Genomic DNA, 27,269 nt, shown 5'->3' with positions numbered 1-27,269 from the left:
CCCGCCCCTCCACTGTCCCCGCCCCCTTCACTGGCCCCGCCCCTCCACTGGCCCCGCCCCCTCCACTGGCCCCGCCCCCTTCCACTGGCCCCGTCCCCCTCCACTGGCCCCGCCCCTCCACTGGCCCCGCCCCCCTCCACTGGCCCCGTCCCCCTCCACTGGCCCCGTCCCTCACGTCTTCCACTCCGCAGTCATCACAGAGGAAGGCTACAGCAGTCGTCATAACATCAGCTATTCAGCAGAGATCTCCGTCATCCACCAACCAGCATGAGCTGCATACAGCCCTGTGCACCACTGGAGGATTCAAGGGTGAATAAGGTTCCCTGCTCGCAGTGTGTTTTCAACTGAATGTAAGGAGGCTCAACTTACTCACATACAAAGAATAACTTAGAATACAAGGCAGGATGTGGAAAGTGCTCTGTGGAATGGACAGTAAGTTCAAAGAAAGATTTTGCCACAGGGACCTGAGCAAGCAGAGTCTCTAGCCATCTACTCTAGCAAGTGCTTTACAAATTGTGTTCAATCCTTATACAACCCTTTAAGATACATATAGTATATATAATTACAATCCTTTAAGGTATATACAAGGCTTCTTTGGTGGCTCAGACCATAAAGAATCTGCCTGCAATGCAGGAGACCTGGGCTTCATCCCTGGGTCAGGAAGATCCCCTGGAAAAGGGAATGGCAACCCACTCCAGTATTTTTTCCTGGAGAAGCCCATGGACAGAGTTTGGCAGGCTGCAGTCCATGGTGTCCCAAAGAGTGAGACAGGACCCAGCGACTAATACTTTAACTTTTAGTTTCAAGGTATATGTAATTATATGTTATACCTGAAGCATTTTCAAGATTAAAAAAAAAAAAAGCTTGGCAAAATTAGGTAACGTTTCCAAGATCACACAATTAGTAAGTGACAAAAACTGAAATTGTGATTTCTGGTGTGACACTGAAAGCTTTACCATCATATCATGTTTCCTCCCTACAGATCAGCAGAGATGAAGTTTAGTGTACGTTCTGCTGGTGGTTGTGGGATGGTTGTAGAAGGAAGTATAAAAATATTCAAGAAAGGAAAAGACTAATTTGGATAGAATAGAGGAATTAAGAAGTCCATAAAATACACAGTATGAAGCTAGAAAGGGATTTACAAAGCTAACCTGAGATACATTATTAAATTAACAGTCCAACAATATTTTGGGGTATTACATAGCCATTAAAAAAACTCTGAAGACTAGGTAGAATTATGAAAGATGCTATTGCTATAGTGTTAAGTAAATGAAATAATGGGAAGATAAAGCAGAATACAAAGTACTTTCTGGTTGCAACAATGTGGAAGTAAGTACTGATAGTGTTTTTACATAAAACTTTTAGTTAATATTGTTTAAGAGGAAAAAAACAAGTCCATCCCCTGGGCATATGCATGACTATATTTACACTTTTCCAGACAGATGGTTTTCTTCCCTCTTCTAACAGATTTCCATGGAGAGAAATCTAATGCCCTCACTGTGTTATTTTAGTGCCTTGCAACCCCATTTCCTCAAGTCTAGCCTCCATCCCCCTACTGATGCAGTTTCACCCGACAGTTGGCTTCTATCTCTGTGAGCCAACCACTGGCTTAAAATTTTTAACATGCTTTGGGTTCCAGAGATAATGCAAGATTGACATTCCCCTCAGCTCTCTTTTTATATTCTGAACCCTAGCTCTGATGGTACTCTTGATACGACTGAGAAGGTAGAGGAAGGGAACTGGTGATTTAAAAAATGAAAGAATCTAAGCATCATAACTTACCAAACCTATTATTCTACTTCTTTCATGCTGCTTACAATGATTCCACTTAATCTCCCAATATCATTCATATCTAGTACTTGAAAAGCTCCCTTACTCTCTAAAATCTATCTCTACTATTTACCAGTGATAGTGTTGTTGGTCAGTCACTCAGTCATGTCCAATTCTTTGCGACTCCATGGACTGCAGGACACCAGGCTTTCTTGTCCTTCACTATCTTCCTGAATTTGCTGAAACTGATTTCCATTCAGTCAATGATGCCATCCAACCATCTCATCCTCTGTTGCCCCCTTCTCCTCCTGCCCTCAGTCTTTCCCAGAATCAGGGTCTTTTCCAATGAGTCAGCTCTTTGCATCAGGTGGCCAAAGTATTGGAGCTTTAACTTCAGCATCAGTCCTTCCAATGGCTATTCAGGACTGATTTCCTTTAGGATTGACTGGTTTGAGCTCCTTGCTGTCCAAGGGACTCTCTCTCAACAGTCTTCTCCAGCACCAGAGTTCAAAAGCATCAATTTTTTGGTGCTCAGCCTTCTTTATGGTCCAACTCTCTCATCCATACATGACTACTGAAAAAACTGTAACTTTGACAATATGAACCATTGTTGGCAAAGTGATGTTTTTGCTTTTTAATACACTGTCTAGGTTTGTCATAGCTTTTCCTCCAAGTAACAAGTGTCTTTTAATTTCAAGACTGCAGTCACCATCCACAGTGATTTTTGGAGTCCAAGAATATAAAGTTTGTCACTGTTTCCATTGTTTCCCCATCTATTTGCCATGAAGTGATGGGATTGGATGCCATAATCTTGGGTTTTTGAATGTGGAGTTTTAAGCCAGCTTTTTCTGTCTTGTCTTTCATCTTTATCAAGTTCTGTTTTTTCCCTTTAGGTCCTTTTTGCTTTCTGCCATTAGGGTGGTGTCATCTGCATATCTGAGGTTATTGATATTTCTCCCGGCAGTCTTGATTCCAGCTTGTGCTTCTTCCAGCCCAGAGTTTCTCATGATGTACTTTGCATATAAGTTAAATAAGCAGGGTGACAATATGCAGCCTTGATGTTCTCCTTTCCCGATTTGGAACCAGTCAGTTGTTTCATGTCCAGTTCTAACTGTTGCTTTTTGACCTGCATGCAGATTTCTCAGGAGGCAGGTCAGGTGGTCTGGTATTCCCATCTCATCAAGAATTTTCCACAGTTTGCTGTGATCCACACAGTCTAAGGCTTTGTAGTCAGTGAAGCAGAAGTAGAACTTTTCTGGAATTCTCTTGCTTCTTCTAGCAGATGTTGGCAATTTCATCTCTGGTTCCTCTGTCTTTTCTAAATACAGATTGTACATTTGGAAGTTTTCAGTTCACGTACTGTTGAGGCCTAGCTTGAAGGATTTTGATCATTGGCTTGCTAGTATGTGAAGTGAGTGCAATTGTGCAGTATTTTGAACATTCTTTGGCTTTGCCCTTATTTGGTATTGCAAGGAAAACTTTCCTTTCAGATGTCATTACTATTATCACTTTACATCTTCCCATCTATCCTCATGCCAGAATAGTATGACTCTTGACAAAGTTAAATAAACCCCACCCATTTCCTTTTATGAGTAGATATCAATAAGCCCTATTAAGAGAGTTCTTTGCCCATTCTGATTCTCTGTTCCCGGGATAGTACTGAGCTCTACCATATATAGTCACTGCTAAGATGGGAAAATGAAACCATAGCCTTGAATCAAAAGGGTTATATGAGAGGATATGAATAGATCAGCAGAGATAGATAGATGAATAGATAGATAGATAGATAATAGATAGAGATAAATACAAGCCAGGGTCACCTAAGCAGAAAAAGGAATTCTGTGAAGCAAACTTAATAACCAAACCCTGTGGTAAGTCCCCAGATCTGTGGCAGCCAAATGGGAAAGGCAAAGCCAGAAGAGAAATCTGAGCTCGAGAACCAGCTGTAGAATTTTCCGAGAGAAAATCAGAATCCTATGTAAGGAGTGGCTGAGTTATTTGGGTGCATTAAATTTTGTCACTGCTCCTTTGCAAGGTCCATGATTTCCCCCTTCCCTTGTCTCACTAGGAGGCAGCCTGAATCAGACACCAGACCCTCACACAGGAGGAAGTGTGACACCATCAGCTGTCAGGCCCTTGTCCTTTCCCGAGATGCCCCCTTTCCTCCCTCTGACCCCCACCCACATCCTGCCTGGTCCCATTGCACTGCCTGTCATTGCTCCACACTTGAGGGCTGCCTGTCTCCGGAGTGCAGCGGCCCGCTTTCTCTGACATGCTCTCAGTCACTCACAAAACTCATTCTTTGTCACGTTATCCCCAGCACCCCTTGGCAATTTGTAACTCCATCTTCAAGGCTCCTGCAGCATTTTGTCAGAGGGCTTATCACCATGTTATAATTGCTTGCCTAGATGTCCCTTATAGACTGACTACTTCTCTTGTTCATTTCTGGATCCCCATACTTAGCATTTCTCTTGGCATACCATAGGTACTCAATGTATATGTCTTAGATGAATGAATCAAATATAGCTTATTCCATGTTCACCTATTCACTTCATTATCCTCTAAGATCTTGCAACTCAAGAGTGGCTATCTCCTAAAACAAACAGTATGACACTTAATAGATGTCGCTATCACAGTTAACAGCCAGCAAATAGCCTCAGTCAGGAAGAATAATTAACGTGCCCAGATACTGTGTTTCTGTGTAGCCCTTTATTCCCAGGGTAACTCCTCCAGGTAAGGACTCCGTCTCTGAAAGCACATGCAAATATATTTTCTGAGACTAGTTCTGGAGAGTACAGTGCAAGATTGTGAAATTCAAAACACACCTGGGAAATTCAAACATGATCTCAATAATAAGAGCTGTAATCAAGGAATAAACCCTTACTTAAGCAAATAATTTGCCTTGGGAGTAAAAAGCTGAACACGGTGTTCTTCACACACAGGGACTTCAGTCGGCATTTTGTCTTCACTCTGCATAGATCTCGCTGAACAAATCACCAAAATAAAATATTTACACTATGCCTACCATAGTAGAAATGGTCTTCCAATCAGAGAAGAAATTGATGTGGTGGGAATAAGAAAGAGAGAGAGTAGGAGAAAGAGTGCTTAAAATTAAAAGGAAGCGCCATCCAAGGGCAAAGCAATTTGACCCAAATTCCCCCCAAGTGAGGGTAACATGAATGGTAATGAATTAGGTCTCATCTCTGCGTTTTTGTGGATGATTTGCAGACATCAGATTGTGCGATATTATAGACGCAATCCACAACTTCCAAGAGAGGGAGAAAAGTTGAAGCAGAAAAATACACTTTGACTAGATAAACAATAGCCAGACAACTGTATATCACAGCAAGATATAATGTCAGGTGTGGAATCAGATAAATTGCAAATAACAGTGGAAAAACAACTGAACCTTGAGGACTATCAGCAGATAAACTAGATGAAGTGGATAAAAACTCATTGGGTAGAGATGATGGTGAAGCCTTCCTGGCAGAAAAGTGGGGGTAAGTAGACAGAGGAAGTAGTGAATTAGCAATGGAGCCTGAGCGTCTAGATTAAAAGCTGCAGTCAACTTTCCAAAAGTTAGATAAAATAATAGCAAGAAACAGAAGTATAATGGTAGTAGTGTCAGTCGTGATAAGCAGATAATTTGTTACCCTATACAGCCTGAGGTCCCTTTCCAGAGGCAAGCAGAAATCCAAGTTCCTGGGTGTATCAGCCTATACAGTCAACAAGAGAAGATGCAATGCAAAGAGCAGCAAGAATCATAGAGTGTTTGCACTGAAAGGAACCTTACAGTTCAGTTCAGTTCAGTTCAGTTGCTCAGTCGTGTCCGACTCTTTGCAACTGCATGGACTGCAGCACACCAGCTTCCCTGTCCATCACCAATTTCTGGAGCTTACTCAAATTCATGTCCATCAAGTCAGTGATGTCATCCAACCATCTCATCCTCTGTTGTCCCCTTCTTCTCTTGCCTTCAATCTTTCCCAGCATCAGGGTCTTTTCAAATGAGTCAGTTCTTCACACCAGGTAGTCAAAATATTGGAGTTTCAGCTTCAACATCAGTCCTTTCAATGGATATTCAGGACTGATTTCCTTTGGGATGGACTTGTTTGATCTCCTTGCATTCTAAGAGACTCTCAAGAGTCCTCTCCAACACCACAGTTCAAAAGCATCCATTCTTCAGTGCTCAGCTTTCTTTATAGTCCAACTCTCACATCCATACATGACCACTGGAAAAACCATAGCTTTGATTAGATGGACTTTGTTGGCAAAGTAATGTCTGCTTTTGAATATGCTGTCAAGGTTAGTTATAGCTTTTCTTACAAGGAGAAAGTGTCTTTTCATTGAAAATCTTTAAATTTCATGGCTGCAGTCACCATCTGCAGTGATTTTGGAGCCCAGGAAAATAGTCTCTCACTGCTTCCATTGTTTCCCCATCTGTTTGCCATGGAGTGATGGGACTGGATGCCATGATCTTAGTTTTTGAAAGTTGAGGTGTTTTTTGTTTTTTTTTTTTAAGTTGAGTTTTAAGTCAACTTTTTCACTCTTTTCTTTCATTTTCATCAAAGGGCTCTTTAGTTCCTCTTCGCTTTCTGCCATCAGGATGGTGTCATCTGCATATCTGAGGTTATTGATATTTCTCCCAGCAATCTTGATTCCAGCTTGTGCTTCGTTCAGCCTGGCATTTCACATGATGTACTCTGCATGTAGCAGTTATATAGAGCAGCCTCCCTTTGCAGGACAACAGACTATCTTGGTTTCATTCCCACTTCACTGGACATGTCTTCTCAACTTCTTTTCTGGTCTCTGTTTCTCTTTCCCTCTTCTAAATGTTGGAATGGGTCCCTTTCTTCTATAAGCACTCATTCCTTAAGTGATCCCTTCCAGTTTCCAAGATTTAGATATCTAAAAGATTACTTCCATATCTGTATTCCTGGCCTTGACATCTCTCTCAGCTGAGCTCCAAACTTGTGTACTCAACTGCATGCTTGGCATCTCCCATTGAATGGCTTCCAGGCATGTCCAAAAAATAGAGCTCTCAATTCTGCTTTTTCTACCCAGGTGAGTTCCTCCCTGGTTTCCCCCATCTAAATAAAGTTACCTCAATCTACCCATTTGCCCAAGCCAAAAACATGGGTTCCATCTTTGGTTCCTTTTTTTTCCTCTTTCTCTCTCATCAGCCACATTCCATCTATTGACAAGTCATGCTAATTAATTTGCTAGTGACGAATAGGTGTATCCATTCTATTTCCATGGCCACTACCCTGACTCAAGTCACCATCCAAGTTCATCTAGAGTAGCTGCCCACTTAGCTCTCAGTTCTATTCTGGGAGCATGTCCTTGAAGTTCATCCCCTACACAGTGGCCAAAGTGACCTTCCAGAAAGATTTTTTAAATAGTATAAATGGTATAAATCAATGCTGACTGATACAGGAAAAAAAATTGTTGGACAGAGCTTCAGTGGCATGATAATCCTAAGTGAGTGTAATGTCGATCCAGCGAGATCTTTCCATCGCGTAACGGCCTGCCATGCACTCAGTGTTTCTGCCGGCCCTGCCCTGTGCTCTAGCGTTGCACCACCCCTTCTTAGGGGCTACTTGGGCTGTGCATCTGCCTGCTCAATTTTTAAACAAAAATAGTAAGCGTGCTTTGCATTACTTTCTCCTCCCTCACTTCGGGAACATCATTTCTAAATTGTCATATGAACATTGCCAAAAATCTGGACTTTAGAAATATGCAAATGGTTAACAACATTGCTCACATTTCTTTTGGATATCGAGTGATGCATGGTCACTGCTATAGAGTCTCCTGGCCTCAAAGAACGCAGAAGCAACTCTGGGTTTTGGGGACTGTCTCATTTCCATTAACCAGCGCCCCCCCTCCCACACACCACTCAGATTGGAACATATAGGTCAGTGTTTATATCCACAGTTGCATTAAACCCATTAAGCTAGGGATGAGGGGGGGAGAGTGTTGCTTGTTTGGCTACTTAGGAGTGTTAGAATAAGGGCTCTAACATGCCCCAGAGACTCTGGATTCTGAATAATATAATAATGTGTACTGCTCAAAGCGCTATCAGAGTCATTATGTCATTATTCAGCCCAATAATGCTACAGCTCTAGGTCCTAACATCTCTATTTTGCAAAAGAGGAAACTGAGGCTCACAGGGCAAAGTTGCATGGTAACGTTACAGAGCCGTGATGGAAACTCCTGAGAGCGTGGTAAAAGCACTCACATTGACCCCTGAATGAGGTTAGGGGGTAGTATTTCAGCAAGGCTCCCTGTTACTTCTTGGAAACCAAGGGAAACCCCTCCCCGTCATGAAGCCCCTTGCCCAGCTCCATTTCCAGTAGCTGCAGTGAGCACTTGGTGACCCCATCCTCTGGGGGTCTGTTTCCCGGCGGGGAGCAGGTTGTCTTTCTGTCCTCCCCTCACCAGGCCGCTCTGTGGGTCCTGGCGTCCTTGCTGCAGGGACAGCTTCGCGTTCACAGCCCCCAGCCCACCCCGGGGAAGGGCCGCTGATTAGACCGTGGGCGCTTCCCACCCACACTCCAATCTGAGGCCGGAGGCACTGTCAGACGGCCCCTCCGTCCTCGTCAGCTCTCCCCGCTGTGTTACCGTGCAGACAGAGGAAAATGACAGTTTTCATCATTTCCTGCTAAACGACTCCGTGCTGATTCAGCCAGTTTCAACGCCACAGCGGTGCAATGAAGAAAAGGAGGGGAAAGACCCAGAATAGACGAGCAAGTGCTTATCAACCGTTTTGAGATATGGTTGCCGGTGGGCCCGTTCTTTCCTTTCACTCAGGAAAGCCCTTGGCACCGTTTTCAAGGACAGATGGCTGAAGGGAGAGGAGCCCCCTCAGAACCGTCCCTTCGCTTACCTGACTGATCTCCCCATCAAAGGCTCTTTTTTGGAAAGACACCATTGTTTCGCATGCCCCTGCAATGGGAATGCTTGGCATAAAAACCAGTCGGCAGAGCAGAAATAGAGTGTTCCAGAACAGAACCGAGCCATAACCTCGGGTAAATCATTTCCCATGTCTGGATCTCAAGTCCTGTCTACAGAGCAAAGATCAGTCTTCAAATGGGTGATACACTTTGCAAGCTATGAAGCATTGGAAGAAAGCAAACTGCATGGAGTTTTCTCTCTTCAAATCCCCCACTTACTTGTAGTGTAGGATCTCCCTACATAAGAACCAGAGGGCAGGGTGGCCAAACAGGGGTGGTTTTGCCTGAAAGACACTCCGGAGAGAGTCAAGCTCTGGGGAGAGCGTTGTCTTGCATCTTCTTTCTGCCTGAGGGCAGCAATGGAGACGTATGCCCACGCTTCTGCCTCTAGCGCTTTGCCACTTCTGAAGACCTCTCGCCGCCCTGGGACACCTCCGGCTACAGCCCAAACTCCCTTTCCTGCTTTATTCAGTCATACTCAGCCTTCAAGGAATAATCCCCATTTCTTTAATCCCTTCCAGGTCACACCAATTCACCTCAAAATGCATATGTTCCTTCTCTGTTCTCCCCACTTTAACTTTTAATTTAATAGAACTAATTAGGCTGAGTAGCGGAGCCACCAGCGTGATGGTTTGCTCTGTTCTAAGATCCGAGGTAGACAGTGATCCCATGGTGGCACTTCCCTTTCTTCCCTCCATATTGTGAAATGTGTGGTTCTCTTTGCACGGGATCTTCTCTTTTTCTTTCCTCCTCCCTGTCCTTACGTAACTCCCGTGGGCAGTATAGGTCAGTCTTACAATCACTCCCTCCACACTGTCTGCCCTCATGTTATCAGACCATCTGCCTAGGGCGCCCGCCCCAGCTGCTGCCCTTCATCTTCATCACGGGCACCCCTGTAACTCCTGCTTACTCCCTGTCTGCTCCACCGGGACCCCTGGGAGCAGGGTTCACCCCTGTGTGATGACCCCGCATGGCCCCAGGGCCAAGCACTTTGCCTTGCACAGTGAAGGGACTGCATAAAGAGATGCTGAATGCATGAATCATGGTGGCAAAGGAGAGGTATTTTGGCACTGCCTCGGAACTGGCGGGACCTCAGATGGCACCTGGAGAGGGCCTCCACCGAAACCTGGCATTCCTCTGCAGTGCTCCTGACCCAGACACCACTGGCTCCAGCAAGACCGGGAGCAGGTGTCCAGACGCCACTTCTTCACAAGCCCACTGATGCTCCACTGTGGCGGTTCTGCTAGCAAGTTCCTCCTCATCCAGTGTGCGGCTCCTCCGCACACTGACCATTCGCTTCCTGCCCGCAGGGGAGGGTACAGATGTTCTATGACAAGCACTGCAGGTGTGTCCAACGCTGATGGCAGTCGTCCCCCTTGGCATTTCTTGATCTCCTTCTGAAGTTGTCAGTTGAGCCCCACCACCTCCTGTCTCCACTCCACCGCCTGGCGTCAGATCTCCGTCATTCGGATGGAGGCTTCCTTAGGACCATCTGACTTTCACTCCCTGATTCTCCTCCAGGCACCGCCTTTCACACCTCCATTGACTCCATCCTCCCTGCTCCATACCCAGACTCAAGTCCTTAAAGTTTTGGTAGAGCCCTCTGGATGCTCTCTCTCTGAAAGGTGAGCTGGGACATTAAAGTGAGTGTGTTTTCTCTTAGGAAATGTAGACATTGGTCCCAGTGTGGAGTGACACGCCCTCCATGAAGGACAAACCATGCCCTCACAATCATCTCCTTTCCCGCCAACACCTGTGAGTGTCTCTTTTCTCCAACTCCAACAACTTCGGTCCTTCTGCTGTTTTTCGTATGGCATGATTTCCAAAGCTTCCACAGCTCCAGCCATCCTTCCCAGGATGATTATTAACAGGGACCTCCCTGAAAAATCGCAAACCTGACCCCAGCCAGATCCACCTGAGTCCATAGAGTAACATATAGGTCCCAGGTTTTCATTTATACGCACAGAACACTAAGAAGGGTTCCTATCACTATCAGATAATTATTCTTTCTCACAGTGGAATATGTTATGTGCAGCAAGGCAGAAGTTGCCCTGGGGAAGGACTAGGATATATACAATCTGCTCTCCATTTAAAAAATGAAAAAGAAAATGGGGAAAAAAAATCCACAACTTCTCCCTTTCTGTGCTGTTAAGATAAACATCCTTTCCCCCAGTTCCACAGCTCAAGCTGATGGTGAATACTTTTCTCCCTACAGAAATCACTTCTGAAAAGCAGACATTTAACATTTCCAATCTGTCTCTGAAGCTGAGATTAAATTACATTCTGTTTTGAAGGAATCGAAAACACACTTGTTAATATAATAAATGCCTTCCGATGGATCTAGAATTTGTCTTTGTTAGGCACATAATTCAAGAATTATCTATTATGGTAAAAAAAAAAATTGAGCCATCTGGGTCTGTGCTAATATCTGTGAGCAATAAGTCTTCGATTTCCTGCATACTTCATTACTGGCGATACACAGAGAGCAATCATTCCAAAATCAGGGCTTGTTTTCTGTTGTCGGACTATTGTTCATCAGGATTTATGAAGCAACAAAAAGGCATTTTCTTGATTTTCATAAGTTAAGCTAACAGTCCAGTGATGACAACCCCATTAAAACTCAGCAAGTTAGATGTTTAAACCATGCAGTTTTATACCATATCTATCATTTTTACAAAGCAGCTTTCTTTCCTCCAACTTTCCATAGAATCTTTTATCAATAGAAAAGACAGGAAAAAATGCTTATTTACCATATATTTGTTAAGCCATATACATTTGCAATGTATCTTACCTGACAATGTGGAAAGGATATAAAGCGTTAGCAAACTGACCAATTTTGATGATGTAGAGAAAAGAGATGGTAGGCAAATAGCGTTCTCTCCAAATGAACTCTGCCACTGTGCTTTTTAATGTGCTTCACCCTGGGGATGGAAGCAGGGAAGAGCCACCTCATGGTAGCTGGGGTCAGTCGCACAGTGCCCTCTGGAAATAGCATGATGGCCCATCTCAGAGTTACTGGGTCTACACTCCACAGATACGCAACCTGCACACAGGTTGTCTGTGTGAGTCTTCTTGTGACTCAGAATGCTGGAAGACTTCAGTGCCAGTTGAGACTTTGGGAATAAATGCAGGAAAGGAATCTCTGACTGGCAAGAAAAAGACATATCTTGGCTTTAATGCCTTGCATTTAGGAAGTTCCCATTGGCGACGGAGGGATTCCTGTTAGGTACTGAGAACATTAGTTTATTCTCCGTGACTCATTTATTCCTCAGAGCTGCCTGTTGGATTTACAGCTAAAGAGTTAACCAGGGCAGAGAGTTTTGTTTTTGTTTTTTTTTAAAGAAGGAAGCTCTTGTCATCTAAGAGTCAAAAAGAAGGCTCTCAGGTCAGTTTCATCTTAAATCAGCCTACAGCTTGCTGGTAGCCATGACCTTAGTAGCTGGGGCTTAAGAGACACTCGTGGGTGACACTGAAAGCAGAGAAGGAGTTTGAAGACAGTTCATTCTGAGAAGAGGTGAGCTTCCCAAGTGGGGTGAGTTCATTGTGAACTTGGATAGAGGCAGAGAGATGGATCGAGTCCCCAAGAGCCCCTCAAAGTCTTATCTCTAGGCCTCTTCCATTATCTTGCTGTTCTAGAAGCAAGGCTGGAAAGGGCGAGGAAAACAGGGGCTCGCATTTTTTTGTGCCTATTGTATTCTACACACTACTAGACATGTTTATATATGTAATCTGTGGTTTTCAAAGATGCCCGATCTGCTGTTTTTCCCAAACATAGCCTCCCATGAACCCAGAGCTACAATTTCCAGCTGTGATGGGGAGACATGAAAAAAACCGTGTGCCCAATTGTGCTTCATGATCTGCCCCCAGGAGGTGACTGATGTGGAGCCGGCAAAAGCACAGTCGCTTTGATAGATGGCTGGCTCCTCCAGGCTCTGTTTTTAAGAAACTCAAAGTCTTCCTGTGGGATTGCTTAAGATTCCAGGAAGCCTGGGCTTTGTTCCTTTCTGCCATCGTTGCGGCTGAGGTCAGATGCCATCTTCTGTGTGACAAACTCCCTTTCCTGAAATGAAAACCAGTAGAAACAGCTCCCAGACCCAATCAGCATGGACCGGTTGGTAGCTGAATTCCCTTGTCCACCCATCTTTGCTTCTTGCTTGTTCTCTCCGCTCGTGAGTTAATGCCATAAACTTTATTCCCAGTCATTCTATCATTACCCTTTATTGGGCTTCTCTTGGGATACCCAGTAGAATAATGGAACACGGACTCTATTTTCTTTTTTTTTTTTTTTTATGAAACTGCCCTGTAATAAAATAATTTTTAAAATGCTAGATTAGACTTAAAGTATATGAACAGCTCATGTTATCGCTTGCCTGAGAGGCTTCACCCCTCCTGTCTGGTTCGGACTCTGTTTCTGATTAAATAAAAAAAAAATGCTGCTGTGAGCATTTGGCTTCTGATTTTCCATAATTCTTATTTGTAAGCACTTTTGTGCTGGTTCCTCCTTATAATTTACTAAGTGCTTTGCTCTTTGAGAGCACTTAGCAGAAAGAGGTGCAGGGAAATTACATCTGGCAATTATGCCGGTAAATTTAACTCCAGGGTTTAGGCTGTGCAGGTCATCCTTTGCTTTAGGTTTCCTGTCCTTGTCCTTGGCAACAGGTTGCCCGAGGGCTGCTCCTGACCATGTTGAAAGAGGCATGAGGCAATTTGATTGCCTGCTGTTAAGCTGTCATTTAGGGTTCTGATGGCCCTGGGAACGCATGAGTGGGACTCATTCAAGAGCCAGAACAAAGATAGTCCTGCCAAGGCAAAACTCAAGAAGCCTACATTCCAAGAAGTCTTGTGGTCTTAGTTTCTCAGGGCGCCAACTAACGCAACCCTCAAAAAAAGAATATGGCCAATTTTTTTTTTTCCTCTGCCTTAGAGAAGATGCCAACAGTCTTGTCTATGATCTGCTCCTCTCACTTGCCTAAGCGTTCTGTATGCCTTCTGCATAGAACAACCATCAAATGTATCTCCAAACTCAGGTACTTCTGAAGGTGAAAGAAGGACCTTGATAGTCACATAAGAAAAATGGATGTTATCAAAGATTCCTGGGTGAACTGGGTTGAGTGGACACTGCCTCCCAAGATCCCCACTCCTCGGGTTAACAAGAAATGGGGATATAAAATAAGACTGGGAAAAATAAATAAATAAAATAAGACTGGAGAATGAGTGGTTTGAGTCATCAGCTCTGAGTCTGCTTCCCCATGCTGCCTTTTCCAAAATGCTGGTGGTTTCAACCTTTTTCCTGCCAGGGAGAGAGAAGACACTTGATATCAATGTGTACCTAGTCTTCTGAGGAGTTGGTGTGGCGAAGCACCAAAGCATGTGAGCTCTGAAGCCAGACTGTCTGGGTTTAAATCATAGCTTCCCACTTACTAGTTGGGTGACCTTGGGAAAGTTACTTACTTTTTTTACTTGCTTCAGTTACTGAGTAAGTGATTAAGAGAGAACTCAGGAACATTATAGAAATGGAAACACATCTACCTGGAAACAAGAGGCAATAGGAAAGGAGGTGGCTGCTTAACAGGGGTTACCTTTTTTTTAATGCCCACCAACATCAAACCCTATGTGATAACTTTTACCTTAATAACAACTCTGCAAGGTACATGATCTCATCACCCTTATAAGCATCAAAACCGTGTTACATCTGTTTGACAGATGTAAACATGGAAGCTTGAAGACATCACGTATCTTGCCCAAGGTCATATAGCTAGCAAGAGTTAGAATCCCAAGCAACCTATCCAGGCTTTAAAGTCTGCATTTCTTCTAGAATACATCTCTCACCTGGAGTATGCATGTTTACAACAAGGGTATTCTCCTTCAGTGAGACCCCTGGTCAAGCTTAACTCACCACTGCCTCAAGAAGTTTACCCCAGATTGAAAGCCCCTCTTGCCAAAGCATTTCTCGTTCTCCTGCCTCAAGACTTTTAATGGTATCGCTGTGTGACCCAGGATGAGTTACTTCATCTCTCTTTGCTTCGGTTTCCTCATCTATAAAATGAGGCTTATATCCACACCCACCTCCTGGGAGTTTTGTGAGCATTCAGTGAATGAACACATGCAAAGCCCTCAGAATGCTGCCTGACACATGCAAAGCACAGAATGATTTGCTGTTGGGATCATGCTCAAGGAACATCAGAGAGCTAGAGAGACAGTAGCCTCCTCACTGGGTTGGAAGGGATGTGGAAAACTTCAGAGTTCCTCTGCCAAACAAGAAAGAGGTAAAGAGGCAAATGGGACAAAGAAAAAGATCCTCCTTTCTGCCTCTGTAAAGAACCTTCTCAAGGTTCTGGCTCATACGTCATCCTTTCTTTCAGGTTCATGGTAGCAAGGAATTGGTCCACATTCAGCCTCGTTGAAACCCAGGTCCGTGGCTTCTGCCCTTGCCTGATGACTCTGTCCTACTCCCACGTCGCCTGCTCGTTAGCAACGTTAACCGGCCTGAGAAACTCATAACCTTGCTGACTGCTCTGTGTCTCCGGGAACGGTGAGCCAGAGCAGAGTCCAGCCTGAGATGCACACGCACCTGAAGCAAGGTTCTTCATCCAGAAAATGAGGAGGCTGGACTCACTCAGTGATCTCCAAGGCCAGCTCTGATGCTCTATGGGTCTGTGATTCAAAGGCGCCCCTGGATTACCAGGGCTGAGCCAGTTGCATTTCTCATGCATAATAGACTAGAGGGAAGCAATTGGTGGGAATTAAAGTCTCAAGTCCCAAGCACTGCCGTTTGTCCTTGATGCTCATTGGGAAGCCGAAGGTCATACTTTGCCAGAGTCTTAAATATCAGTCTCATCCATAAACCTCTTTCAGGCTGCCTGGAGAGTCAAAGGCTCTTATTCCAGAAGAGAGCAAGGTGGGGAAAGGACAGAGGAAATGGAATATTTTAATACCAGCCAGCAGCTTCTAGAATCGAATGGCCTTATTCAGCTTTCTTTCGCAACTGTGCTGTTTGATCTCCCTGCCATTGGGTTGGAAATTGTAAAAATATTTAACTTGCAAAACTCCACAGTGGATGTGGTTTTTCCATCCACCATTTAAAATCCTGGAATTCTATGATAACCAGAGACCGTGGGCTGAATCCTCAAGGGCAATAAAGTCCTAGAAACAGGGATGAAGGTCACAGGCGTTGTCCTGTCCAGCCTATGAAGTGTGAACTTGAGAATGAGCTGGGAGCGTGGAGAGGGAACACAGAAGGAAGGCTTGTATGCAGATTCTGTAGGGTCAAGCGATGGTTTCCTAAATGTCACGTTCAGCATGGAACTGGGTCAAAAGAGAGAATGGTTGTTCCTAGTCCCTGGAGACCTAATTCAACTCCACCTGTTGTCGGGATTCCACTGCCCCGCAAGCACGTTGGGTCTCTACTGCATTATGATGGCATATTCTACAGTCTAATGAGACCTCTGCCATGGGGTGCTCCTGCCAGGGAACCGCTTCCATTCTGTCCATCCCAAGTGTCTCTCTGATTCACGTCCCATCCCTTGGTTCTCCTGAAGTCCCGTGTTCACAAGGCTCACTGATGATTTCCGGAGATCAGCACTCCAGACACACTTATCAGAAAGAGTATAATAGGTTGATAAGCACCGGAGCCCACAGCCAGACATCCCGGGTGAAAACCCCGCTTCTGTCACACGCTGACGAATTACTTAATGTTTTTGACTCAGTCTCTCCTCCATAAAATGGGGAATAGTTTACCTCAGCAGGTTGTGGAAAGGACTGCAGTATATGGATATTTATATATGTATCACCCATTTTTTCCCTCATTCTCATCAAACAAGGGCTAGATATATTATGTCAGAGACTCCTGGGAAGGCTTTTAAAGCTCTGAAAATCCTCCTTCACCCCTTGAGGGCTTTGTCCCTCCAGCATCTGAAGTTTAATTCCAGATTTTACTGCTGCAGAAGGGAAGAGGTTACTTGTCTAATGATGATCGGCGATTATCTCACTCTCTGGGAGAGATCAAACCCTGTCCTGGTTTGAAAGGAGGAGAAAAGGAAATAAGAAGGTGCTAAGTGCTGTGAAGCAAGAGATGCGGAAGCACGGTGCAGGAAGAGGAGAAAGGGGCCAAGACGGAGTTGCTCAGAGGCCTGAGAGCGGCTTTCCTCAACGGCGCAGATTCGCTTCTCTGGTGTCGCTAACTGTGCCCCCTCCCCTCTGTCGTCAGAAACCCCCACGCCTCTCCCTGCCCTTCTCCTCTCCACCCCCCGCCAGCTCCAGACCGTCCTGACCCCCAAGAGGCCCCTTCAGAGCTGGGGGAGAGAAGGAGGTGGGATGAGGCAGGATTTCAGGTCATCTATGCCCACCATCTCCAGCACTGGCCCTGCTGTGATGACCAGATTTTCAGAAATAAGCCTGGGACACACTTCAAACCAGGGCTCAGACTGACACCCATGCTGCATCCTCCCAGCTTGGTGCAGAGTGGCAGGGTGAATGGAAGATGCCAGGGGAAGCGTGTAAGGAAGGGGGCTCCCAGGCCCAGTGGAAAAGGGGCCTTTCCTCATGCGGAGATGCGATTCCTGCTCTTGGCAGCTCCAAGGCATTAAGAGTTCTGTCGATGGCACATTTTATTTTTTTTAATCAGTTTGATTGGAGTATAGTTGTTCTACGACGTTGTGTCTGTCTCCACTATTACAGCAAAGTGAATCCGCCCCGTACACACCTATCCCCCGTCCCTCCTGGACTGCTTCCCGTCCACACCACCGCAGAGCATTAAGTAGAGTCCCCTGGGCTATGCAGGAGGTTCTCATCCGTGGTCTACTTTATGCAGAGAATCAACAGTGTACTTTACACATGGAACCAAATCTGTGTATTTTACACATGGATCAGATGTGTCCATCTCAGCCTCCCAAGTCATCCCCCGCTTCCCCCTTGGTGTCTATACAGCTGTTCCCTCCATCTGTGTCACGACTTCTGCTTTGCAGATAGGATCACCTACACCATTTTTCTAGATTACACGTATCTGTGTTAATATATGACATTTGCTTTTCTCTTTCTGACTTAACTTTCACTCCATATGGCACTCTCTAGATGCCTCCAGTACGATTCACAATAGCCAGGACGTGGAAGCAACCTAAATGTTCATCAGCAGAGGAGTGGGTAAAGAAGATGTGCAATATGTATTCAATGGGATATTAAAAAGGAACAAAATCAGGGCATTTGTAGAGATACGGCACGTTTCACCAACGAGGAATTAGTACAGAGGCCCGGGTGGGCGGGCCTCAAAGCCCCGATTTTTCATACCCTTTGTTAGGTTCCTTCTTCTCCTCTAGCTTATATTTCTTTTCTCCACCTCGAGAAGAAAAAGGCCCTGGGTTGCACAAGGGAGTTGAACTTTGGGAGGGGATATATCTTTACAAAAGTAATGGGGTAAAAAATGAAATAGTCTGTTCATAGGAAAATAGAAAATAGCAAAAAAAAAAAGCAAGACATCCCCATAATGGCCTAACCCAACAAGTTCCCTTCTCAGGGGTAGTCTTGTTGAACAGCCTTGTGAATATTCTTTCAGAAGCTCTGTAGGTACATGTAAGCACTTGAGAAGAAATACAGCAATGTTTTATGGATAAAGTAAATGTATGTTATGCTTATGACTCTGTGACTCCATATTCTGCTCAGTGATAGATCATGGATACATTTGTTTCCTAGGGTTGTTGTAACAAAGTATTAAAAAGTGGGTGGATGATACACCTTAAACTTATACTTATAAAAAAAAATTTAAAAAAACCCCTAAACTTATAAAAGTGAAAGTGAAGTCACTCAGTCCTATCTGACTCTTTGCAACCCCGTGGATTACGGTAGCCTGCCAGGTTCCTCCATCAATGGGATTCTCCAGGCAAGAATAATGGAGTAGGTTGCCATTTCCTTCTCCAAACTCATAGAGCGCTGTAGGTCAATTACATATTTATGAAACAAGAAGAAAATGAATTAAAAATAACCAAAATTTTATTTGGAAAAAAAATAAAAATAACTTCACTGAATATTCTTGGAATTTTTACTAAATACACTGCAAATGTAAGGGAGAAGAATGTATCCCTTGACTCCATTTCACCATTGGTCAAGAGAGGCCCCATGAATATCCCCTGTAATTCCAGGTTGGGCCTGTATGTGTGCAAAACACATTCTTATCTACATTCTGCATGATGCTCCCCAGCAAAAAGGAACAGACAAGTGGTAAGAACCAAAGACAACAGCTGTCTGATCTCACCTGCATGAGGCTGGTCAACTTACATTGCACGCAGCCAGTTTTTACAGAAAGCCCTTGAACAGTGCCATCTCATAGTGCTTTCCACAATGAGAGAAATGGTCTATATCTTTACAGTCCAGTGTGGGAGTCGCTAATCCTTATATGACTCTGGACTGTTAAAATGTGGCTTATGCAACTCAGGAACTGAACTGTTAATATTTGGTTAACTTCAATCAATTTAAATTTAAATATACAGAGCCACATATGCCTTGTGGCTACTTACAGGATGGCATTGGACTGGAATAAAATGTGGATGAAGAAGATTCTGAAATGATGCCTAAGTGGTGCCAGCATGTCTTTTGTCATGTACCAAGCACCATAAAAAGTTAGAATTTTTCTATGATATACTAAGATCCTTACATATGTTATGCCATTTAACTCTCATGCCAACACTATGTCATAGACATTGCTATTCATGTTTTATAGCTGAAGTGACTAAAACTTAGAAAATGACTAAAGCTAAGTAACTTTCCTGTATTTCCATAGCTAATAATTGTCTGGGGCCAGAATTTAAAGCCAGGCAATATAATTCCACAGGGTGTACTTTTAATCATTATACTATAAGATCCCTTTTGCACCAAATTCCCATATATATATATATGAGTCTGTATCTGGATTTTATTTTTCCTATTGTGTACCCGTACCACACCTTTTAAATACCGCAGCTCTAGAGTGTGTTTTGACCCCTGGTAGCTTTTTAACACTCTATCATGAAACATTTTAAAATATGTTGGTCATAGCTAACTACCTTCTTTATGTGAGCCACAAGTAGTTAGAGAGGCAAAGGGTGACTAATACGCTTTGCAAGTGAAAGTGTTAGTTGCTCAGCTGTGTCTGCCTCTGTGACCCCATGGACATGCCAGGGTTCTCTGTCCAAGGAATTCTCCAGGCAAGAATATTGGAGTGGGTTGCCTTTCCCTTCTCCAGGGGATCTTCCTGACCCAGGGATTGAAGCCAGGTATCGTACATTGCAGGGAGATGCTTTAACATCTGAGTCACCAGGGAAGCCCAAGATACTTTGCTTTGGGCTTTAAGTAATCAAAAACTCCACTAAAAATAGGTATTTATTATCCAATATGTTAAGAAATCCATAGGCAGATATTTCCAGAATTAGCTAATAAAGTTGCTCAAAGACTTAAGTTTTCAAGTTCAGTTATCTTCTATTTTTCCAGATTATTGGCATTTTCTCTAAAGCGTGTCTGTCCATGGTCCAAGATGAGTATAATACTTTATTTTATTTTTAATTGGAGGATGATTGCTTTACATATACACAATGGAATATAACTCAGCATGAAAAGAAACACATTTGAATCAATTCTAATAAGATGGATGAACCTAGAGCCTATTTCACTGAGTGAAGTAAGTGAAGTAAGTCAGAATGAGAAATATATATATATATATAACAAATATACTATAATACCACTTATATGTGGAACCTAGGAAGATGGTGCAGTAGAAATAGAGTCACAGATGCAGAAATCACACTTATGGTTACCAAGGGGAGAGAGGGCGGCGGGATGTTTTGGGAGACTGGGATTGGCATATATACTCTGGTGTGTATGAACCAGGTAACTAAAGAGAACCTCTGTGCAGCACAGAGAACTCTAGTCCATGCATGTGTGACCTAAAGGGGAAGGGCCTCTAGACAAGAGTGCGTATATGTGTATGTATAACTGACTCACCTGGTTGTTCAGCAGAAGTTAACACACCTGTGTAAAGCAGCTATACGCCAATTAAAAAAAAAACTCAGAGAAACAAAAACACCCAGTATGCACCACCTGTAGTTACTGTTAACAATCAGGCCTTGTACCTTTCCATCCTTTTGTAGTGCATACTTATATATGCTTTTTTAAATGAAAAAGTATTATATCTTATATTTTCATAGCCTCCTTTTTAAAAAAAATTTAAAGATAGATAAGGGGCATTTCCACTATCAATAAATAGTTCATAGCTTGATTTTTTTAAGTCTAATATTATTTTTAAAAAGTACGCTTAACCTAATCAATTCCCTATGGCTCAACATGTAGGCTTCTGATTAATATTTTAATATTTTAGAGACATATCTTTATGCATTCCCAAAGGTAGGAAAATGCAGTCAAAGATATGCACCTTATTAAGGTTGTTAGTACAGTTTGCCAAACCGCCCTCCAGAAAGCTTATATCAATTTACACAGCCCTTAGCTGTGTATGAGCTCCCCTCACCCCCACTGCCTTACCCACACTAGGGGCTATGATTCATCGTAATCTCAGCCAAGGGCAGCTTTTGTAAAAGCCAAGTTTACCTTTGTGACTGCATTTTATTCGTAACCCTCTGCAGCTCCCAGGAATTCCTGCTTTGGCCAAGGTTGTGAGAGGGGTTTCTGGCCTCACTCGCTGCGCTGACATTGATTCAACAGAAGCCAGAGCTAACGGATGTGATCGCTGGGGAGACCTGCTAGCAACCGACCAGGTAGAGGGTTTGGGGGAAACAGCAGTTTCTCCAAAGTGCCTCGGACATTCTGGAGTGAGGCGATCCCTACTTTAATTGCCATCACCTTCCTCTCCTGCAGGTTATTTCCCTGCTGGCCTCAGACTTCCCCAGGGAAGGGCTCATTTGCATTTCCTTATGCAGTTCGTGCTAGTGGACACACAGAGGTGAATCTGAGAGCGAATTTAACAAACTGGTGGGAGAGTCTACTCCGGACTCTTCTGGAGCAGCCTGGTAGACTAGGGCATTTTATTCGCTGCTAAATCCTGAGCAAACAACAGGGTGCTATATTTCTTTCCATGCAAGCTTTAATAACCCAACCCAGTCATAATGAATTCTGGGGCAGAGTGAATGTAAAAGAGTAATGGTGATTAGGTAATTATCAAGTACAGAGAGTATTTAACCTTCCCAGTGACAGGACTGCCTAAGACTAGCTGATATCGTGTATGCACTCTGGAAATAATTAATAATTTTAAAATTATCCAATCTCTACTATTAATCAAGAAATAAGGATCCAGGAGCAGCGTCAATCAAGCTGAGTTTTTTCTCCATTTAACGTCAACCAATGTGCTGCTTCTCTCTGGTATCTTTGAATGTGTTGGCCTTTCTGATTTTTATTTTAGGCTGGCCGGACTTAAGCTGTTGCAAGTCTCTCAGAATATCTCAACAAGCTGAGACACATCACCCTCTAAAATTATCCACCCCAAGCAAAATGCCAGGGAATAACCTTTGGCCTCTGCCTTTTTTAATTGCAGCTCAGGCCATTTTTAAGCCACACGCTGTGACAGCCCCGTGTTCTGCTCCCCTTCACCCATTCTCCACCCCACCCCCACCCTTCTTGGGCGGTCTACTCCAAAGAGATTGTGTTTGTGTGTGTGTGTGTGTGTGTGTGTGTGTGTGTGTGTGTGTGTTGTATAATGTATGATAGTCTAGGGGAAAAAAAAGTGTGCCTTCTCCCTAACATACAATTTAATTCCACAATAAAGGCAGCTACACTTAGATGGGTCTTATGAGCCCGAATATACATGAATGCCTGTGTGCACCCACAAATACACACACATGCAAATATTACCTGGTAAGTAGAACAATTTATTATGCCAAGTAACAGCACATGTACTACAGGAAGATTCAGAGTAGAATAAACTAGAAGGGATTATAAATCTCTCCAAACCCCTTACAGAGAAGACAATAGAGACTTTAAGAAAAGCAGTGACTCTTTCAAGATCATACAACTAAAAACAAAAAAAGAAAAATAATTAAAATACAACTTTCTGACTCCTGATCCTAGAACTCTTTCCTAAATGGAACTGAGTCTAAGGCCAGGATATTTAAATAATGCAGGGAATCTAAGTACCAAAACATTTGTTTCTGTGCATGTTGCTTCTTCCTCCTAGCATGCCCATCAGGCTTGGCTTTCGCCCTTGGACAACTGCCTCCTTCAGACATGGATCAAGGAGTACCTCCTCCAGGAGACCTTCCCTGCTGAAGCATTCAGGGTCAAGGCCCTTTCTGCGAGCCCGCACAGTCATCTGTGTTTAATCTTAAGATAGCATTTTTTCAGAGGGTAGCCAGGGTTGGACTTCTGACCTTTTACATCTCCTGTGATTCTAAGATAAAGAGGTTGCATGTTATTCCCTGTTGCACCCTCAGCCACCAGCCGTGTGCAGAGTGCTCAAAGAGTTATCACCAAATTATGCAGATCTTCCAGATTTGGGAAGCCATGACAAGGTCAAGGGGACACATCTGCAGAAGAGCTCAGGCCAGATGACTGGTCAACAATCTGGGACAAGTAGACACATAAGAAAGTGAATGGAAGTCTCTGCCAAGAGGTGTTCCTGGCGGACAAGTCCAGCACAGGCTCGGACAGCCTTGCTGCTTCTTGGAGCAGAGATGTTCGTCGGGGAGAAGCCCACGATGAGCCAAGGGGCGACAGAAAGGGACTTCACTTTTATCGCAAAACAGATAGAGGGCGGGAGGCCGCAGGGACCCCAAAAAGCAGCCCAGAATGGACAGCAGTCTGGATGTCCCCTTGGGATCTGCAGCTTGCTGCTCTGAAGGGGACAATTTTGGGGAGAGGTACACAGTCTGAATGTCTGCCTGTTGAGTACAAGGACTATTATTGCAGATACGGGCTGCATGTCTGGCAATGTAGCTGGAGGCTAGGGTGTTGAGAGTCTATGACATACACACAGTCCCTCCGGGCTGGACTCTCGGGAAACACAGATCATTGCATGGGCTTTTCTCATGCACCCCCCTCTTCCTCATTGGGCTAGGCTTGGGTCATTAGGCCTGGATCCTGGAGTGTCTTTATTCGCTGCAAGCATTTGCTGAGAACTGTCAGTGCCAGGCACTGGGCTGGGCACTCGATTCTATAGCTCAGTGTTTCCCAGTCTTCTGTGATCATGAGGATCACAATCATTTTTTTTTTTTAATTACAGATTCCTGGACAGCCCTTCTATATCTACTGACTTAAACTCTAGGGGAGGGGCTTCAGAATAGGTATTTTTTCCAAGTAACCTAAGGAATACATACCATCCATCATTATTGGGAGACACCAATTGAGATGATGATGGGCTGGCCAAAAAGTTCATTTGGGTTTTATCACCATTGCAGAAAAAACCAAATGAACTTTTTGGCCAACCCGATAATAGTGATAATAACTAAAATAAAACAAATAAATGATAATGACTTCTGCCACCAATGAGTACACAGTTAGATGAGAAAAAGCATTCTTTTTAAAATTTTCTAAAGTCATTTATTTTTAATTTGGAGGATTAAGATTAGAATATTGTGTTAGTTTCTGCCAAACATCAACATGAATCAGCCATAGGTATACATATGTCTTCTCCATCTTAAACCTACTTCTCACCTCCCACCCAATCCCACCCCTCTAGGTAGTCACAGAGCACCAGATTTGAGCTCCCTGCGTCATATAGCAAATTCTCACTGGTTATCTATTTCACATATGGTAATATAGATGAAAAACATTCTTTAAAATAAGCATTCCTAACTCAAGAGACGGTCATCACTTTCTGAGAACACACATGAAAAAAACTAGAGCTTTGACTAGTCCATGACATTCATTTGTGTGATTTCAGTACAAGCATCTCTTGTAGGGACTGACTTGGAAATCTCCAAATGGGGACAGGTAACCAAGGAAAGGACTCCAGAGCAGCTACAGAAAATGTTGGCCCAACAGGAGGACCTTTGGCAGATCAAGGCTCAGGAAATGAAAATGTAAGCTTTTATAAACAGAAAAGAGTTTCTTTGGGTTCTGGGAAACATTTGCAGACAGTGTGGAGAATGAGTAAGAGCAAAATCAGTCACCCCAGCAGAAGCTTATGATAGATGAGACACTTAGTACACATTAGGGAGGCCAAAATTTTCCCCAGCTTCAGCCAGTAATGCAGAACTTGGAGTAGCTGGGCAGATAGTTCTCAGAAATTACTGGACAATCACAGTCCTCTTTGACTGTAAAATAAGCATTGCCACCACATGGGTGACCCGATGTCTGCTCTCTGCATCAGCCTCTCTGCCTCCTATCTACCATTACCCTCTTCCCTTAGAGGACTCCTCCCCTTTCCACCCATTGGGCTTGGCGTGCTTTCAAATGCTCTTGCTCTCCTCTGGAAGCTTATCACCAGCCCATGAGGCATTAATGCATGTACTGATGGTAAAGACGTAACAAAGTTATTTCCACATGGTGCCAGGATAATCAGAGCATTTGTTAGGGAGGAAGGAAAAAAAATCTGTCTGAATGGCATTTGGTAGCTACAAAGACTAGATAATGGACTGCATTTATCACTTTTCAGCGAGTACATTTTAGTGTTAAAAATTATTAAATATTGGGGATTACACGGTCCAGGGTTTTTGTTTCAGATTTGCTTGTTTGCTTGTTCGTTTTGTCTTGTTTGGCAATGGGGTCTATTTTTCCCATGAAATATTATGCAGAAGCCTGATATACCATGTATGCATGTCGAGCTGCTGTGGATAGACAGAAGCGGGTAAAGAAGCAGATTCCTGCTACCCCGCCCACTCGTGTTTTCCCTCGGGATCCCCTAATTCACCCTACAGGTGTCTGAGACCCTGAAAAAGTCTGTTTGCAGTCCTCCAACCCCCTTGTTCCACAAATAAGGAAACAGATCCAGAGATCAGAACGGGCGTGCAGAATTCTTGCCCAGGGCAGTGGAACTGGAAGCAGCGCTCCGGTCTCTTGAATTGCAATCCACTGCCCTTTGCCTCCACACCTAGAAGCCAGCCTTGGCCAGGGAGCCAATGCTCCTCAAGGGGTTCTCAGCATCCCCGGACAGTGGGGCGGGGTGGCAAGAGGAGGGAATCAAATGCTTCCTAAGCTATCTTTCTACTGCATGCTGCGCCCACTCACTGCTTTCCTTGTAGGCACTCTCCCATTTCTTTAAAATCCTCAGCTGGGTTAAGGTTAAAAGGATGAGTTAACCCCTCCCAGATTAGACAGCTATCCCAAAAGAAAATAAAATGGGCAAGTTGCGGTTTTCTTCTGAAGTCCACCATCAATGTCTGTGTACTCCAGACCCCACTGATCAAGGAGGCAGTCATTCACTAGCTCTGGGCATTGCTTTTTTTTTTTTCCCTTCTATCTCCCTCTCAATTACTGACCCAGTCCACATCTCTGCATTTGTATCTGTCACTGTTCCCCACTCTAAGAATATCAAATAATCTTAGCTTCTGTTCAGACTCGTTGCCCTGCCCTGGAGATTCTCTCCCTTTATAATCTGCCAATAAGGTATTAATACATTAGTTACCTCAGAGTGCACTCTATAATGAGAGCTGTGGACATTCATTTAGCTGAATTTGATGGCAACAACACATTGACATTGGTAAGGTTAATCATCTACCACTTTATTTCATTGAACGAGTTGAACAACACTGAACACATTGATCCACGAGGTCCTACAATTCGTCTTGGCTGTTACTTTAATGGTGCCATGGCATCAATGCCCTTTAAGTAATTGGCACCAGAAAGAGATGGACTTGGCCTTGTCACGTCAGATTAGAATTATGTTGAATTGTGAACGATTTTTGCCTTCTCTTGATTCTCTCTTTCCTCTCATTTTACATCCTTCTGATTGAAGAGGCAGGAACAGGCTCGTAGGGGCCGAGAGAGTGAGTCTGGCTGTGTAGTGAAGAGACAGAATTACGCATTCAGGAATACAAAGATCAACATTCCTGAAGCCCTGATTTCCTTCAGATCATCATGCCTGTGTGAACTTGGTGGGCTTCTAAGCCTCCTGAGATCTCGGTGTCTTCATTTTAAAAATGAGGACAGTTAATACAATCTACTCATCCCCAACCTGCTCCACAAATGATAGGTCCTAGCTCCAAGACCTGGTGCTTTGCCTTTGGTGTGAGGAGATGATGGAAGAAAGAGAACAGAGTGGGCTGGGGTCTCACCTGAGCCCTGCCCACAGGGATGGGCAGGTATCAGCTTGAGGACACCGCAGAGCAGAGGCTAGCTCTGAGGTGACACCTGGGAAAGCTGCAGATAGTCTATGGTCGTGGTGAGTGTGCGGGTTGCCAGGAGTGGGCAATGATATCCTGGAAGAGTAGGCAGAACACAGGAGCCAAGATTACGGGGGAAGCCAGACACGTGGTCGGTACTTCGGAGTATGTCCTTGAGATGCTTGTCTAGAGGGAATGAATTCGAGATAGACTCTATGTCCTGAAGGTGAGCCTTGGGTAGGTGGAAACTTTGAAAGAGAGGTGTTGGCTGATAGAAAGGTGGCCTCTGGCTGAGGAACCGCACAGAGCTTAGCGATCTCTC

At 44.1% G+C, this 27,269-nt stretch overlaps 1 long non-coding RNA gene across 1 annotated transcript; it reads left to right on the top strand.

Moving 5' to 3' along the window:
- Window positions 1-195: 195 nt before the first annotated feature.
- LOC110130206 (uncharacterized) lies at window positions 196-23,082 on the top strand. The gene is made up of 3 exons (XR_002311761.2): window positions 196-350; window positions 21,320-21,451; window positions 22,864-23,082. It is a non-coding gene; the product is annotated as an uncharacterized lncRNA (long non-coding RNA).
- Window positions 23,083-27,269: the final 4,187 nt, after the last annotated feature.

Source organism: Odocoileus virginianus, chromosome 11 (assembly GCF_023699985.2).
Source record: "Odocoileus virginianus isolate 20LAN1187 ecotype Illinois chromosome 11, Ovbor_1.2, whole genome shotgun sequence".
NCBI lineage: Eukaryota > Metazoa > Chordata > Mammalia > Artiodactyla > Cervidae > Odocoileus > Odocoileus virginianus.
Note: the sequence above shows the minus strand (reverse complement) of the source record. Positions and strands in the feature narration are given on the sequence as shown.